General features: G+C 41.8%; 1 non-coding gene across 1 annotated transcript; it reads left to right on the top strand.

Annotated features, from left to right (window-relative positions):
- Positions 1-11,850: 11,850 nt before the first annotated feature.
- Positions 11,851-11,925, top strand: Trnat-ugu (transfer RNA threonine (anticodon UGU)). The gene has a single exon. It is a non-coding gene; the product is annotated as a tRNA-Thr (tRNA).
- The last annotated feature ends 5,211 nt before the right edge of the window (positions 11,926-17,136 follow it).

Consider the following 17,136-nt stretch of genomic DNA (forward strand, 5'->3'; position numbering starts at 1 on the left):
ACATTCAGAAGTAAGAACACTATTACGTCAATTACATATTAAATATAGCCTCTGTAATGAAGCTCATTGATTCAGAATCAGAAGTAATGTACACGTTTTCAGAGAGTATTAAACGGCGAAAAATTTTCGATGGGCAGAAGATATTTTATCTGCGTTTTGGTGTCCCAGCTAACATTTTTTTCTCTTTCCGCTCACGTCCAATAATCATCATCCTTTCCTTATTTTCTCCATTAAATTTCTTCTTTACTCTAATGTGTGTCAGTCCACTTCACTGTAAGATTCTTGTCCATAGTCACTATTGAAAACGTTGTAAATATTTTCTTCTTTCTCTTTAAGTGTCCAGCCTTAAAGCTGTTCGTCCTATATATAACATTTAGCCAATCTTTTCCTCAGCTCTACTCGAACTCCAGATGTTAGTAATTGCTCCACCTTGTCAAGCGGCGCTTATTTTCTTTGACACTAGCAAAAATTTAGAGATTCTATACCAATTAACCTACAGGAAGACCCACAGCACAATTTTAAAAGGGGTCTCACTCTGCAGTTTCTCACTGACCTTACGAAGCAATTATTACACTCAATCAGGGGTTGCACAGTATTATAATTTTGTAATAAAAAATAGAGTTATTTCAGATCAGAAACAAAGTTGACTATTTTGTTGATTTCTGTGAGATTATGAAGACAAATCAGTCACTTGTATGGACACTTGGAACGCCACGGACTGAAGCCAGACTGCGACCATCAGACGGTGGTGCGTATCTGTTTTTGCTTCCGCTCAATACAGGGTTATTACAAATGATTGAAGCGATTTCACAGCTCTACAATAACTTTATTATTTGAGATGTTTTCACAACGCTTTGCACACACATACAAAAACTCAAAAAGTTTTTTTAGGCATTCACAAATGTTCGATATGTGCCCCTTTAGTGATTCGGGGCAGACATCAAGCCGATAATCAAGTTCCTCCCACACTCGGCGCAGCATGTCCCCATCAATGAGTTCGAAAGCATCGTTGATTCGAGCTCGCAGTTCTAGCACATAACCCCACAGAAATAAATCTCATGGGGTTAAGTCGGGAGAGCGTGGAGGCCATGACATGAATTGTTGATCATGATCTCCACCACGACCGATCCATCGGTTTTCCAATCTCCTGTTTAAGAAATGCTTCTGCTTTAGCCTTTTCCATAAGATTTTCCAAACCGTCGGCTGTGGTACGTTTAGCTCCCTGCTTGCTTTATGCGTCGACTTCTGCGGGCTACGCGTGAAACTTGCCCGCACGCGTTCAACCGTTTCTTCGCTCGCTACAGGCCGACCCGTTGATTTCCACTTACAGAGGCATCCAGAAGCTTTAAACTGAGCATACCATCGCCGAATGGAGTTAGCAGTTGGTGGATCTTTGTTGAACTTCGTCCTGAAGTGTCGTTGCACTGTTATGATTGACTGATGTGAGTGCATTTCAAGCACGACATACGCTTTCTCGGCTCCTGTCGCCATTTTGTCTCACTGCGCTCTCGAGCGTTCTGGCGGCAGAAACCTGAAGTGCAGCTTCAGCCGAACAAAACTTTATGAGTTTTTCTACGTATCTGTAGTGTGTCGTGACCATATGTCAATGAATGGAGCTACAGTGAATATATGAAATCGCTTCAATCATTTGTAATAGCCCTGTATATGAGCAAAGCATTTTACTGAAATCCCTCTAGCTCGCTGTAGCCGCCCCCACGGAGTCCTCGCCCCACGATCGAACCCAAAATTCCTGGGCTGAGGAAACAGTTACGTCATCCTGACAGACTGAAGCAAAGCTCCACCACTTCTCCATGATGGACCATGAATGCGACCCATTACAAAGCTACACATTGGAGCAATAAAGAGGTTTTTCATAACGAGTTGGTCGTCACCTCCAGCAAATAGACGAACTTTGCCTATTGCTCACAATGCGTCAAAGTAGACTTCAGAAAGCATTTTGAATGCGGTGATCATTGAGAGAAAAAAAGAAGAAAATGATACATCATAATATGACCCTTAAAGTCCAGTGCTGTAGAGATAGCATATACCTCATTAACAACTTTATAAAGTCTAGATATGGCACTGCAGGAAGTATATCACAGCACAAACTTCATTCAGCAAAGAACTCATTACATAAACGGATTATCGTGGATGTTGGTTTTTAGAGGCAAAAAGACCAGTACAGGGCAGAGAAAGATGAAGGACGCGAAAATTCACTTATCTCCCATGTTGCTAAAAGATAGCTTTAACCTGTATATATGCTACGTGCGTTTCGTACTCATAGTAACGAAGTTAACTAGTACAGTCCACAGTATTCTTGTTACATGTTGAAATCCTGAGATAAGCGCACACACACACACACACATACACACACACACACACACACACACACACACACACACACAAACAGAGAGAGAGAGAGAATCAGGTGAGCTTATTCTGAACTCTGGTGTCCAGTATTTTCCTTGCTTTCCACGTCCAAAACCTCAGAAAGCAAGGATGGAGTTTTTTCCTTCCGGCCGAGAAATTTAGTACCAAGAGCGTAACATTCCGCGTGCGAGCACCGCTGGAGGCGAAATAAATCTCTGGCTGTCGCCTTAACCCGCAGACTGGACACGGGGAACGGCCGCCGCCTCAGGGGGGTAAAATACAGCAGGCCGCCACGCCGTAATCTGGACGTGCAGTTATTTCAACATTAAAGTCCCGTCCGGAGAGGAAGAGCCACCGTATTTACTGCGCGAGTGAAATTCACTCTTCACGTAGCATTCCGCCTCTCTAGTATGGCTGAAGACTGTACCGTCAAGAAATCTCCAAATTTAAAACCGTGAAGGAATTTGTCGTATGATGTTACAACTTCAGGCCCAACTTTAAATTAAAACGTACCAATTGGGATCAACATTCGTTGAGACATCACAGCGAAATTTCAGAAATCTTAATCACCAGGAACGTTGGAAAACGTTGCGTCGTTAAAGTAGAATCTCTACAACTGCGTCTGCCTCGCTTTCCACATCCGTCTACAATCTCCTACCCGAATCCTGCATCAACTTACCAATTTGCTCATCTTCTCTTCCACTCAGAACAAACAGCACTGGCCATTAAAACTGCTACACCACAAAGATGACGTGCTACAGATGCAAAATTTAACCGACAGGAAGACGTTGCTGTGATATGCAAATGATTAGCTTTTCAGAGCATTCACACATGCTTGGCGCCGGTGGCGACACCTGCATTGTGCTGACATGAGGAAAGTTTCCAACCAATTTCTCATATACAAACAGCAGTTGCACCGGCGTTGCCTGGTGAAACGTTGTTGTGATGCCTCGTGTAAGGAGGAAGAATGCGTACCATCACGTTTCCGACTTTGATAAAGGACGGATTGTAGCCCATCGCGATTGCGGTTTATAGTATCGCGACATTGCTGCTCGCGTTGGTCGAGATCCAATGACTGTTAGCAGGATATGGACTCTGTGTGTTCAGGAGGGTAATAGGGAACGCCGTGCTGGATCCCAACGGCCTCGTATCACTAGCAGTCGAGATGACAGGCATCTTATCCGCATGGCTGTAACGAATCGTGCAGCCACGTCTCGCTTCCTGAGTCAACAGATGGGGACGTTTGCAAGACAAAAACCACCTACACGAACAGTTCGACGACGTTTGCAGCAGCATGGACTATCAGCTCGGAGACCACGGCTGCGGTTACCCTTGACGCTGCATCACAGACAGGAGCGCCTGCGATGGTGTACTCGACGACGAACCTGGGTCCACGAATGACAGAACGTCATTTTTTCGGATGAAGCCAGGTTCTGTTTACAGCATCATGATGGTCGCATCCTTGTGTGGCGACATCGCGGTGAACGCCCATTGGAGGCGTGTATTCGTCATCGCCATACTGGCGTATCACCCGGCGTGATGATATGGGGAGCCATTGTGCGACCGAACCGCTGAATCTTTCCATCAGTAAATGGGGTATGTTCTCCACTGACTCGGTTGTTTTAACCCCCTCCACTGACCCACTTCCCAATTCCGTATGTATAAAACCAATACGGACTTGTAGCTGTCACGCCTTTGCGCTTACTGCTACGTATTTTAACTGTAAATAGCTCAGTCCCAATGGTAAGAGGCAGTAGTGAATTCACGTAGTTAATATTTGAATCCAGCACAGCTGCCACAAGCTCAGCTCACTTTTACTCCACTCCTACCCTCGCCATTGCACCACATTAACTAGGTGCTACGTGGACCTTGCTAAATTCACTTGCGTATACATTTTTGACCGTTACTCGCCAGTATTTACCTAATGAATAGTACACTCCTAACCGGACTATTTCCCTAAGAGCTGTGATGATTGAACGGGTTCGATCCACGGCCTACAGTGCCCTACAGTTCACACGGTAACACTGTCTACCTGACCCACTTAACTTGGTAGTGAGCTTATGTATCCAATCACCACTGCTGGCAGCAGTGGATAATCCTATCAGCACGACGAGAGCAGCAGACTTACCGTCGAATCCTCCTGAAAATACTTATAACTACGGTCGCCAGCTCTGAAGGAGCAAAAGAATAAATCAATTTTTGGGCTCGTTTCAAAGTGAAATGGCTTGAGTTGAATTTAAACTTAATTCTGAATATTACTATTTCTGGTCATTCTAGATGATTCTACAAAGCAAATACTCTCTCTCAATTTCTGTGAGGTGGCTTGGTAATTACTACCAAGACAGGTTATGCAACTTCGGTTAACAAAATTCTATCCTTCAACTTATTTAATGATTTTGGATATTACTCTTTGGACCATTGATACAGAATCAGTTAAGTGACTTTACTTGAAAGGTTGCTCAGAAAAATTTAAGTAACTATAAATAGGCGACTCATTCTGGTGTGACCATTGCTCTTTTCAACATTCTTATAAGCTAAAGTATTCTACAACCAAAAGAATTGTAAATGAAAGAGGCGATGGTGGCCTCAGTCTGATTTCACTATACTATGTTTGAGGTTACTACACTTTACAATGAACAACATGCGTCGTAATTTTACTCATTACTATATTCTGTCCTCTGCACTTGCATAAAAGAAAACTGGTATTCTCCTTTTACATGTATACAAAGTTCGACTTAACAATTGCAAGCAGTCTTGCCTTGGGTAGACGTGTCGGTGCTGGTGGTGAGATGCATGTGGCTAACGCAGCTCTTCACGACTCATGCCCTTAATGGCGGCTGGAACTACGAGCTGTAGCACTCGTATAAGCTACTGCACGTCCGCCATAAATTCTGGGCGCAGGAACTCTTACAATCAGCCCCAGTGGCATAGAGGCGGCTTCGACAACCATTCGTCGCGTTCTACTCCACAAATGGCGACGATATTCGCCTCTTCGCTGTTGCACAATCACTTTTGCGTGAGCACAGTTACGCACGTCCGATCACGTCAACACTCCCCAGGCCATTCCCTTGTTCAGTCCCTGTGTCTCCAGCTACCCCTAGCTACGCTCGTATCACCAAGAGTGAGGGCGTTCCCCTACCACCTTTTTACCGAGATCATTTAGTATTTAAGAATATTTGTATTTACTACCCTGGAGTCCATACCAGTCATAATAATTTACTACTAGCGTTTTACAACATTAAATTATACAATAATAAATTATAATTACCAAGAAAAAGAATACATTTGACTCTGAGAGCTTAGTGCATTGTCTGACAGCGCTAATTCCCAGTTTCGCCAATAGATGGCATCGGGGTGCACTCCCTGGCAGTCTCACACAAGCGCGCCCGTTTCCGACACGCGGGCTCCAAATTACTGTCAGCCCACCATCATTTCAGTTCCGTTACACATGCCCCACATCTTATTGAAGTATCTTACAGTGATAATTCAATAAGAAGTCTCTCTTATAATGAATCTGAAATGTTCGATAAGCTTTTTACCAAGGGTTTTCCCTTTCTTACTGATACACCTCGATACTTATATTACATATTTAAAATGAAACACCAATTCTTTCTCTCTTTCCTGCTAAACATTACATAAATGATTTACATATATTCTTTCCAATTTTCTTACTTCTAAACACAGTACACTTTAAACATTTTTTTTACAAAGTTTTAAATACACTTCTTTTATTTCAGGCAAGTAAAACACACGTTATGCGCCTATTACTTTGTAGCCCGTCCTTTTCACTTTACCTCCTCACTTTTCTACCTCTTCCACAACACTTATTTACACATCTATTAAGGCTTTCTTAGAAGCTCAGTCTTTCCCAGTCTGTTTAGTCTCTACTTAAACTACTAGTTTCATTAGAATACTGCAATATATTTTAGTGAGCATTTACCTTTCACATAGAACAAAAGAAACACAACTATTTACATATTGGTTTACTTTAATATTTATTTATATATTTATTTTCAATCTGGTAGAATTCGTGGTTCATACCTTTTGAGATCCACTATGTTTCTTACTCCCAGGCGTTTGCCTGTTAATGGGTACTCTAAATAATAAGCATTCACATTGGGTGTGGACACTATTTTAAATGGTCCATTATATATATATTTAAATTTGCTGATCTCGTTATTAATTTCACTTGACTTTTCATGTGTTTTTACAAGAACGAAATCACCTATTTTGAATTTGGGATTCCTTACTTTTTCGTCGTGACGACGAATTCTCGCATCTGCTTGTTTTCTCATCTTGTCTTTTACTAAGTTCTTTTTACTATCATAATCTAATTCAACTCTATTTGGAAATTCTAGTAGGTCTTCTACTAGACTTTTGCTTCTTGTCTCTTTCAGGATTTCTTCTGGAGTAAATCCAGTGCTCTCGTTTGTTAATGAATTCATGATTTCTTCGAATTCACTCACATACATGCACCACTTCTTGTGGTTACTATGGCAGTACGTCCTAAATAACCGACCTATCTCACGCATATATCTTTCTGCTGGATTGCTTGATGGGTGATAAGCTGAGATATGTACCACTTCTACCTGTTTCTCAGTTATCCCATCCTTCCACATTTTTGAGCAAAACTGAACACCATTATCTGATAGTATTCTCTTTGGCTTCCCTACTTTCACAAAATAATCACACACCATTTTATCATACACAGCTCTGGCAGTAGCTTTTCTCAATGGATAAAGCTTTATATACTTTGAGAAAAGTTCAACTGCTACAAATATGTACACAAAACCCCCCATGGTTTTCGGTAATGGTCCAAAGATATCTACTGCTACTATTTCTAATACTTCATCAGGTTTTATTGATTGCATGGGCCCTTGATTAGTTGCATTTGTTACTTTCGCCTTTTGGCATAGATCACAAGATCTTATCCTCTGTGCTACCCTTCGTGCCATGTTGTTAAAGGTAATGCATTCATCTAACTTATTGGTACACTTCCGTGCACCACAATGGCCATATGCCAAGTGAACATAATCTATCAGCACTTCAGTGTGTTGTTCCGGCCAACATACTCTCCACTTCCCTGGATTATTTAATCTTTGAAGATACAGTACACCTTTATGTATTTTATATGAAGCCCTTATGTTAGTTGCGTCCGGATTGTCAAACTTGACCTTTACCGACTTGAGTGCATCATCATCACTTTGATATCTTCGCATATTCCGACGTATTTCCCTAATTTTTTCTCTTCCTTCCGCTTTTTTGAAGTAATTCACCTCAAAAACATCTTCCCTATTCTTTACACTTTCTAGTGTCTCACATCCTTCCGGTAATCTCGACAAAGCATCCAGTACTGCATGTTCTTTCCCTTTAACATACTTGATCTCTATGTCAAATTGTTGTAAAAACAGCGCCCATCTGGTCAACCTGTTATGTAACAATCTGCAGTCCTTCAAAAATATTAAAGCTTTGTGGTCTGTATGGACCACAGTCTTATGTCCCCATAAGAAAAGTTGAAATTTCCTAAAACCCCATACTATAGCTAAAGCCTCCTTCTCTGAAACTGTATAGTTTCTTTCGTACTTAGACATGGTTCTACTCGCAAATGCTATTTGTCTATGAGTTTTTTCCCCATCTATCATTACCTCCTGAAATATGGATACTCCCAATCCATAATCTGAACTATCGGTTGCCATGTGGAATGGTTCACACAGGTCAGGGTGCCATAACTTTATGTTTTTAGCCAAATTGTCTTTTAGCCGGTTGAATGCTGTTTCACATTCCTCAGTCCATATATACATACTGTTCTTCTTAAGTAGGTTGTTCAGATGTGGGCTATTGAACACCTGATCATCCACATACTTACGATAAAAGGAACAAAGTCCTATAAACGACTTTAGTTGTTTTTTATTCTTGGGAGCCGGACAATTTCTTATTGCTTTGACTTTGTTGGGATCCTTTTCAATTCTCTCTGGTGTTACTATGTGACCTAAAAACTTTATTTCTTTCTTCACAAACTCGCATTTTTTCAGGTTCAGGGTCATTCCTCCTTTAATTAAAGCTTTGAACACCCTGTCGCATAACTCCATGTGCTCTTCCCATGTCCTTGTAGCAATTAACAAATCATCTACATAAACCGTGATTAGCGAACTAAGTTCACTCCCTAAAATTTTGTCTAAAGCCCGAATGAACACTGAAACGGAAGTATTTAGGCCAAATGGTACCACAGTGTAATGGTAGCATTTGCCATTGAATAAAAATGCCGTGTACTTCCTAGACTCCTCACTTAATGGGATTTGCCAGTATCCTGCCGTTAGGTCTAAACTAGTCATGTACTTTACACCATTAAACTTCTGCAATAAATTATCTATGTTCTCTGGACGATCCAACTCCCTCTTCACTACTTTATTCAGAGTACGAGCATCTATCACTATTCGTACACTTCCATCCTTCTTACCTACTATCACCAATGGGTTATTATATGGGCTAGAACTCCGTTCAATGACCCCACATGAAACCATTTTATTTATTTCTTTTTGAACTGCTTCTTTCTTAGACAAGGGTACATTATATGGTGGTTTAAAGAAAGGTTCATGCTCCTCTACCTCCATGCAGTACTCATAATTTATCACTCGTCCCGGTTTGTCCGAAAATACCTCCTGATTTTCTTTCAGAATTTGCCATAGATCCTCCCTTTGGGCATCAGATAGTCCTTCCGTTTTATCCACTACATTTCGAAGGAGTGTCTCCTTATTTCCATCTTCAACTATCTGCCTCACCAGAAACCAATCGAATTTTTGACCTATTCCTGAATCATGATCATCTCTAAATTCTACCCATCTCAGCTGGTTCTCTTCCATTACTCTAGGTGATTCAAATGGTATTTCTAATACCGCACTATCAACTTTACAAACTATTATCCCTTTGTCACAATCTATAATTACTTTTTGTTTTATTAACCAGTCAATGCCTAAAATGATCTCGGCACTGAGCTCTGGAACTACTAAAAATGCATTTTTTATCTTAAATTCCATCATCACTTGATGTTTAACAGGTTTACTACATTTCCCTGTCGCCCCTATCACTTTAACACCTGTTACTGGCATCATGACTACTCCTCGTTGCTCTTTAATCATCTCAAAAAATGCGTGCGAAATAGCACTTATTTGAGCACCCGTATCCAACAATACATATAAATCGTACCCACATACATTAATAGGTAGGATTGTTTGCATCCTATTGTCCTCTTTCATACTTTCTTTATCTTCCCATAATAAATCCTTTTCCACCGCCAAGTCTTGCCATATTATTTTTCCGGTTTTTATACTGACCATTCCATCCGGAGGTTTCTTTCTCCTTTTCATCCTAAATTCTTTCACCACTTTTTCCAATAGTCCTTCGTCTAGGCTCTTTAATGCCATCACGTTCTCATTCGAATCTGTCATGCCTGAACTCTCGGTTGCGGAATCGGAAACTTCCTCTATTTCTTTTTCTCCCTGGATGCTTTCTGATGATTCTGACGATAATTCCTCCTCCTTAGAAATATGACCTTCTTCGGGTTCAAATAATTCTCGCAAATTATAATCCATTTCAATACTTTCCCTTTGTTGGATAGTGCATTCGCCACTCTTACTTTCATTATTTTCCCCTACTAATGGAATTCCAGTCTCACTCAACTCATTTGCTTCAGTACTACAGGGATCACAACACTCTTTCTCTTGGTTAGATACACTTTCTCTAATTTCTTTAAAAGAATCTTCACCACAGTCATGTACTCTTGCTGTCACTAGGTACACATCATAATCGGTATGGCTCTCTAACACTGTCATATTCGGGTCAAAATTAATCACTTGAGTGGAAGATCTTTCTAATTGTGCTGGCTGGCTTTTGAGCTGATGTATATATTCTGCATACGAGGCAATTTCTGAATCGGCATGCGTCTCTGCACTATGCCCCTTTTTCTTATCCACCCTTTCCTCTTTAATTACTTCTCGATGCGATTCGTCGACTATTCGTACGAACCTTTTACCATAAGTCACATCACTCCTCCCTTGCCCCTGCCTCTCTGCACAGTTGCCATCCCTACCGACAAACAACGCCTTCTCTGACTCTTCCTTCATCAATTCGTCACTCTGACAGCGAATTGTACTTATTTCATTCACGTGAGCCTTCACATCCGACCGATATTCTTTTCCTACTTCATTTCCCTTAATAATTCCTCCCTGCTCTCTTTCCTCTGTTTGTATCCCTGCATTATACTTCGCAAAGTTTCGTTTATGTAACTGCTCTTCAGGCGAACGACGCACTATCCTACTATAGTACTGCCTACTCCGATCTTCCCTATATTTGGGCCATTTCTTTCTTTCCGAGCACGTTAGGCCCTTGACCTGCGCGGTATTTAGTTTTCCTGATTTTGATAATGCATCCTGTTTCCCTGATAGTGTCCTCTCCCTCGCTGAGAGTTACCTTCTTGACCTCTTCCTCTCATCATGTTAATTTGCGGTTCATTCCTACCACCTTTTACTATTCCATTCTGATTTCTGAAACCTCGAAACTCTCTAGTTTCACGCCACCTATCTTCATTCTCGATTTTTTCTAAAAATTCATCGAATGTTCGATGAGTGCCTCCTACATAACGCTTTGAATCGTCAGGTAGCTTTTTCCACAACTCCCACACTATCTCCGATTCTGATCTACGATCTTTAAGATACTCCAAACGCTTGAACCATCCTTCACAGTATTCTTTCATGAGCCCACGCCCATGTTCTGGCATTCTGGCGACAACGAATTCTCTCTGTTGTGTGCTCCAGAATTCCTCAAGGAACTTTTCTTTGAAGTCTGTAAACTTCAAATTGTCGATATCCAAATTCAATCCCCAACGTTTGGCATGACCTGCTAAAGCGTCTATTACTAAATTAATTTTTTCTTTATCCGACATGTCTGTTGGTAAGACACGTTCACAATTTTTTATAAAATCCATTGGATGCCATCCACCTTGTTTCTTTTGAGGATCGTATTTTTCCTCCCTACTCAGTATTTCAGTTCCGTTACAATTGGTTACACGAGACATGGATAGAGCGTCTTCCATGTAAGCAGGAGATCCCGGGTTCGAGTCCCGGTCGGGGCACACATTTTCAACATGTCCCCAATGAAGTACATCAACGCCTGTTTGCAGCTAGGGTGTCCATTTAATTATCATTTAATTTCTAGCAGAGCTGCATTGTCATCCACGGTAACTGTTCTTTCGGGAACGGATACTAGTTAAAATATGGCTTTCCGGCCATTGACCTTCTTGTGCGAACGCACAGGCTATGCCCGAACTCGTACGGGACTTGGTAGATTAATCTGCCACGAGTAAGGAGTATGATGGGCAAATATGTATTAGGCGCACTACGAATGTAGTGGTGCGGACATGTTGGGAATGTGGATCTCACGGGGAGCGTGCAAGGGATAAGTCCCTGCAGACGCACTATCCTCTGTGCCCGCGGTGGCTCAGATGGATAGAGCGTCTGCCATGTAAGCAGAAGATACCGGGTTCGAGTCCCGGTCGGGGCAGACATTTTCAACATGTCCCCAATGAAGTACATCAACGCCTGTTTGCAGCTAGGGTGTCCATTTAATTAACATTTCATAACAAATCCCGCTTTGTTTCAACCGAAGTAGGCCGAGAAAAAAAAATGTGTTGCGTAATTTGTTGAACAACTCTTGTATGGTTCAAATGGCACTGAGCACTATAGGACTTAACATTTGTGGTCATCAGTGCCCTAGAACTTGGAACTACTTAAACCTATCTAACCTAAGTACATCACACACACCCATGCCCGAGGCAGGATTCGAACCTGCGAACGAAGTGGTCGCGCGGTTCCAGACTGTAGCGCCTAGAACCGCTCGACCACTCCGGCCGGCGCCTCTTGTATGTCTGGCATTTATGGTAGAAAGAGGTATTGATGGCATAAACTATGGACATAGTTGGTTTAGTGCCTCCACCCCTTGCAGCGGTAACTATGACACATGATCGCCGGCCACCCAAGTGGTTCGCCTGGGAAACTATAAAAATAGCAGAGATTTCGAGAGTTAGTTGCTCTTCAGACAGCCACCTCGAGGAGATCATCGGCGATTACCCCGAACCACTTTGCCACTGCCACTGGCGCTAGACTCAAAGTGTAGCATGGCTCTACTCTGTCTGTCTGCCGAATTTGCCCTTGCGCCCAGCTGCATTGCAGCAGTAGTACTCGATGACTTTGAAAGCTTTTTCTTGATATCAGTGCCGTTCTGGCTTATATCATATGGAAAACTCGTTTACTCACATTAACAAGTGTCAGTGACTGTGCAGCGGCGCGGTTCTTTCCGTCCCTTTACGACGGACCTGCGCCTACCTGTGAACATTGTCTCAGCAGATCATCAGTAGGAAAGCCGAGTGAAACCTACTGTACTTCGACGTGAACCAGGCTGCAATTAAAGTCACTAATCTACGTTTCGGGAGAAACACGAAATTAAGGGTTGGAAATTCTACCCTCAATTAATATATTCTGAAACTTAGGTGAACAAGTATCACTGCCAAGCCCATGGTAGTCATAACACAGTCACTCACAATCCCCTTCACTCACGTTAGCAAGTTTGTGGTGTTGCATTTCCTGAAAACGTAATAGCTACAAAAATATTGATTGTTTTTGATTGAGAATGCTCGCCAAATATTAAGTCTGTCGGTACCAAATGCAGTCACAGTTTTTAGCCACGGACCTGCTCAATACGCCACGTGGAATATATGTCTTTTCTCGTCACAAAATCACTTAAAAATTCCAAAATTTCTACACACCCATCGGAATAATTATGCCGTTACTTCACAACACTTTTGATGTATGAAACACTGGTATATCCGGCAACTTATCATTTCCATCGGAACAACTACTGCACACGTCCGATCTGTTTCATGGCTAGGCTTCGACTCTTCTCTAGAATACTGTAAGTCTTCTCTACCAGCAGAGAAAGACGCGCGAAGAATATTGCTTTACCATTGGTCAGTTTACTTAACAGCCAATAGCAAAACAACATTCTCCCGCATCAATCCGCGCTTTTCATCCATAACCAATCGCAAAATAGTATACCTCACGACTGCACATTTTACCGATGTAATTATCTAATATACTGAAGTTTTGCTTATGCATAAAGTTATTAGTATTGTTATTTATACCCGAATTAACTTTCCCTTTACCATAAACTTACTTTACAAATCTATTCTACAAAATCCCCTTTGTCCATATCCATACTTCTTCAAAATGTTCCCACACTAAATCCTACTACATAACTCGTTAAACAATTATCTTTATACTAGCGTTAAACCACACTCACGCATCATTCTTACTGCTAAAACACATTTATAACATTTTACATACACAAAAAGAAATAATAACACTTTATGAACATACTAGAACAGTTTATGACAAACCTTCTATTACTTTAGTGCACTCTAGTGGGCACAATCGAAACTAAAGTCACAGTCCCCCTATCCAATATTGTCCTCTATCGGCTGATACATAAACTACGTGCACGTCCAGTCTCGCGTCACCATCTGTCACTATCCAGCTCTGAGACACATCTCCCACTTAACCGCCTCCAAGGCAGGATCGTTATACGGCGCTACGCCACAATTGAACCCTGATATACACGTTTAAACTCTGTAACTTCTACTTTGTTTATTTTCTTGTCCAAATTAGTTTTTCATGTTACAAGAATCCGGCAATCTAAGTGGTATTAATTATTAACGGGCAGCAAAGAACGTTTTTGTAAAAGTGTTAATTTATAGCTACAGGTTTGAGCCATGCACGCCCTGGCTTAAGCGTTGGTTTAAACCTCGACTGTTATTCTGCGTTTAGTTTCCCACGGTTATTGCGGTTATGCCGTGGATCTTCCTGTTTCTACGCGTGGCAGTAGCGGTGTGTATCGACATTCCCACCTTGTACAATCTTTGGTCTGGTCCTTATAGTTTCCGGTTAGCCGGGGTGAGGCAGTCGGTCGGTCGATGTGGATCAGCCAGAAATCTCCACGTGGCGCAGTGGGCCGGGCCCACCGGCGGTCTCTTCGCAGTGTCGGAGTGTGTGGCAACTGTTCCGATTGCTACGAGGTTCGTGGCTCACCGACCCAGGACATCGAAGTTGAGTGGTGATTTAATTACCGAAGCCACTCCGTTCACATTGTACCGTTGGTTTTCATGGTTGGCTGCTGGTGTATTCCCCTGAGTTGGCGAAAGTTTTGCCTCCACCCGGTGGAGTTTAACTGTATTTTGGATATCTGAAGTCCAATTGCACCAGCGGAATTTTCTGCCTTGTGGCCATTAACGTTCGGTTACCTACCCTGGACGCTGATGTAAAATTCACGTTGTGTCTTTTCCTCGTTTTTGTCGCTGTCCAGCACGTGTGTGTAGTTTTGACAGCTTAGATTGTTTGGGCCTCCAGCCTCATTTAGGAAACAAATTATTTAAGGATAAAGCCTTGGGCTTCCTGCCTTGTAAAAATTTATTAGAGTTGTGATTTGAATCATTTACTTTTTAAAAGTAAAATTCCTTACTGTTGAGTCTTAGATTGTTAGGGCCCTCAGCCTCCTTTTCCAAAATTATTTAAGGATAAAGCCTTGGGCCTTCTGCCTTTGAAAATTTATTATAATTTTGTTTTTAAATCATGTGCCTTCAGTCGTTTTAAAATTAAAATTCGTTACTTGTCAAGTCTTAGATTGCTTTGGCCACCAGCCTTATTTGAATTATTATTTAAGGATAAAACCTTGCGCTTTCTGCCTTTTGCAAATTTATTGTAGTTTTGTTTTAAATCATGGGTCTTCAGCCATTTTAAAAATTAAAAAGGTTGTACTCTTAAGCCGTAAGATTGTGTGACATATTCAATCGATAGTTAAGGCCGGAAACTTGCGCTGTAATGTTTGGGTAACTAAGTAAAGTTATATGTGTTCGAATGTAACTGACAGCCGCTCATTTTTGGCCCCTTTCCACAATTCCAACTACCTGTTCTGTCCTGCGGATTTAACCAGGCGTTTCAAGGTTTCAAGGTTGAAGCACATCTGTATTTTGTGTATTTTGCTGTGATTGTACCAAATATCTCCCCCCTTTCTTAGACCTATACACCGCCCCCAGCCACACAAACACACGCACACACACACACACACACACACACACACACACGTTGCACGGCTTCGCTAGAGGTGATGAACTGCTCTTGCACCGATTCAGCAGAGCGAAGTCAGGTGGTGAAAATGAAGCACCCGCCAGCCCTATGACCAGGCGCTACGGAGAAAGAAAGCTTATACAGGACACTGAAACTGTGGAATACGCCAGACAACGCCTCTAAACGCCGAATCTGTGACATGTTACAAATCCGGCACGGCATCTGAATCAGCTGACAAGGCAGGAAAACAAGGACATATGAAATCATTACTGCCACTGCTACAGAATCGCTACGATTCAATACTTTCAACATGGCTGTACTTCAGCAATCGGTTAGAGATAAGTAGCCGGCCTGTGTGGCCGGGCGGTTTTAGGCGCTTCAGTCTGGAACCGGGCGACCGCTTGGTCGTAGGTTAAAATCCTGCCTCGGCATGGATGTGTTGTCATGTCCTTAGGTTGGTTAGGTTTAAGTAGTTCTAGGTTCTAGGGGACTGATGACCTCAGATGTTAAGTCCCGTAGTGCTCAGAGCCATTCGAAGAGATCAGTAAATGAATCCAAAGCAGACAACCCGTTGCAACGAAATATGTTTTCATTCGGGTTTTTACCATGATTTTGACGGATGTAAGCCCGTGAAGACGTGTAACCTGAAGACAATGTAAGAGCAATATCTCAAACTCTGAAACATACATGTCAAAATATGCATCATACAGAGACTAGATCACCACAAGAGATGGGAATATCACATGTAACATAAAATATAGCCGAAAGTATAAAACTACTACTTGCAAATTTCAAATTGGAAATCCAAGTAATGAAAAGATCTCACATTTCTCCAGTGAAAATATGCTGTCAGCGCACGTGATTGTATCTTTATAAAATATGCTGCCCCCTATGATCAAAGCTTGTCAAGTAAAAATAATTAAAATCCAAAATAAAACCAATGACATAACACGTCACGTCATGTTATGAGCTGCACGGCGACTGACAGGAAACCGTAAACGTAAACACCAAGAAAACAAGGCAGGATGCTTGCACCATAAACGGGCAATAAGTGGAAATGCATTGGGGGCGGGGGGCAGATGTGAGTCAACAGTGAGAAATTAAGAATGTTAAAGGATGCTCCTATTAGGTAAAATAAACGTAAAATTAAAACCTTTATAAAACTGTAAGGACATTATCGTACGAACAGTACTAAAGTTAATGCGTAAACCCACTATTACAAAATTATGGCCGCGCGGGATATCCGCGTGATCTAGGGCGCTTTGTCACGGTTCGGGCGGCTCCCCCGTAGGAGGTTCAGTTCCTCCTTCGGACGTGACCGTATGTGTTGTCTCTAGCGTAAGTTAAAGTTAGATTAAGTAGTGTGTAAGTCTAGGAAGCCATGACCTCAGCAGTTTGGTCCCATAGGAAGTTACTGCAAGAAAAAAAAATAATAAAATTACGTGACGATAAAAGAGATTGCAGCATATAGTAACAAGAGTGGATGAAATCAGTATCTTGACAAGATATAAAACTGGCAAAGAAACACGTATGCACAAATAATTTATATTAAATTTTGAGGAATGAGGAACTTGCGAAGGTTACCGTCAAGCGTATG

Source organism: Schistocerca cancellata, chromosome 7 (genome assembly GCF_023864275.1).
Source record: "Schistocerca cancellata isolate TAMUIC-IGC-003103 chromosome 7, iqSchCanc2.1, whole genome shotgun sequence".
Lineage (NCBI taxonomy): Eukaryota > Metazoa > Arthropoda > Insecta > Orthoptera > Acrididae > Schistocerca > Schistocerca cancellata.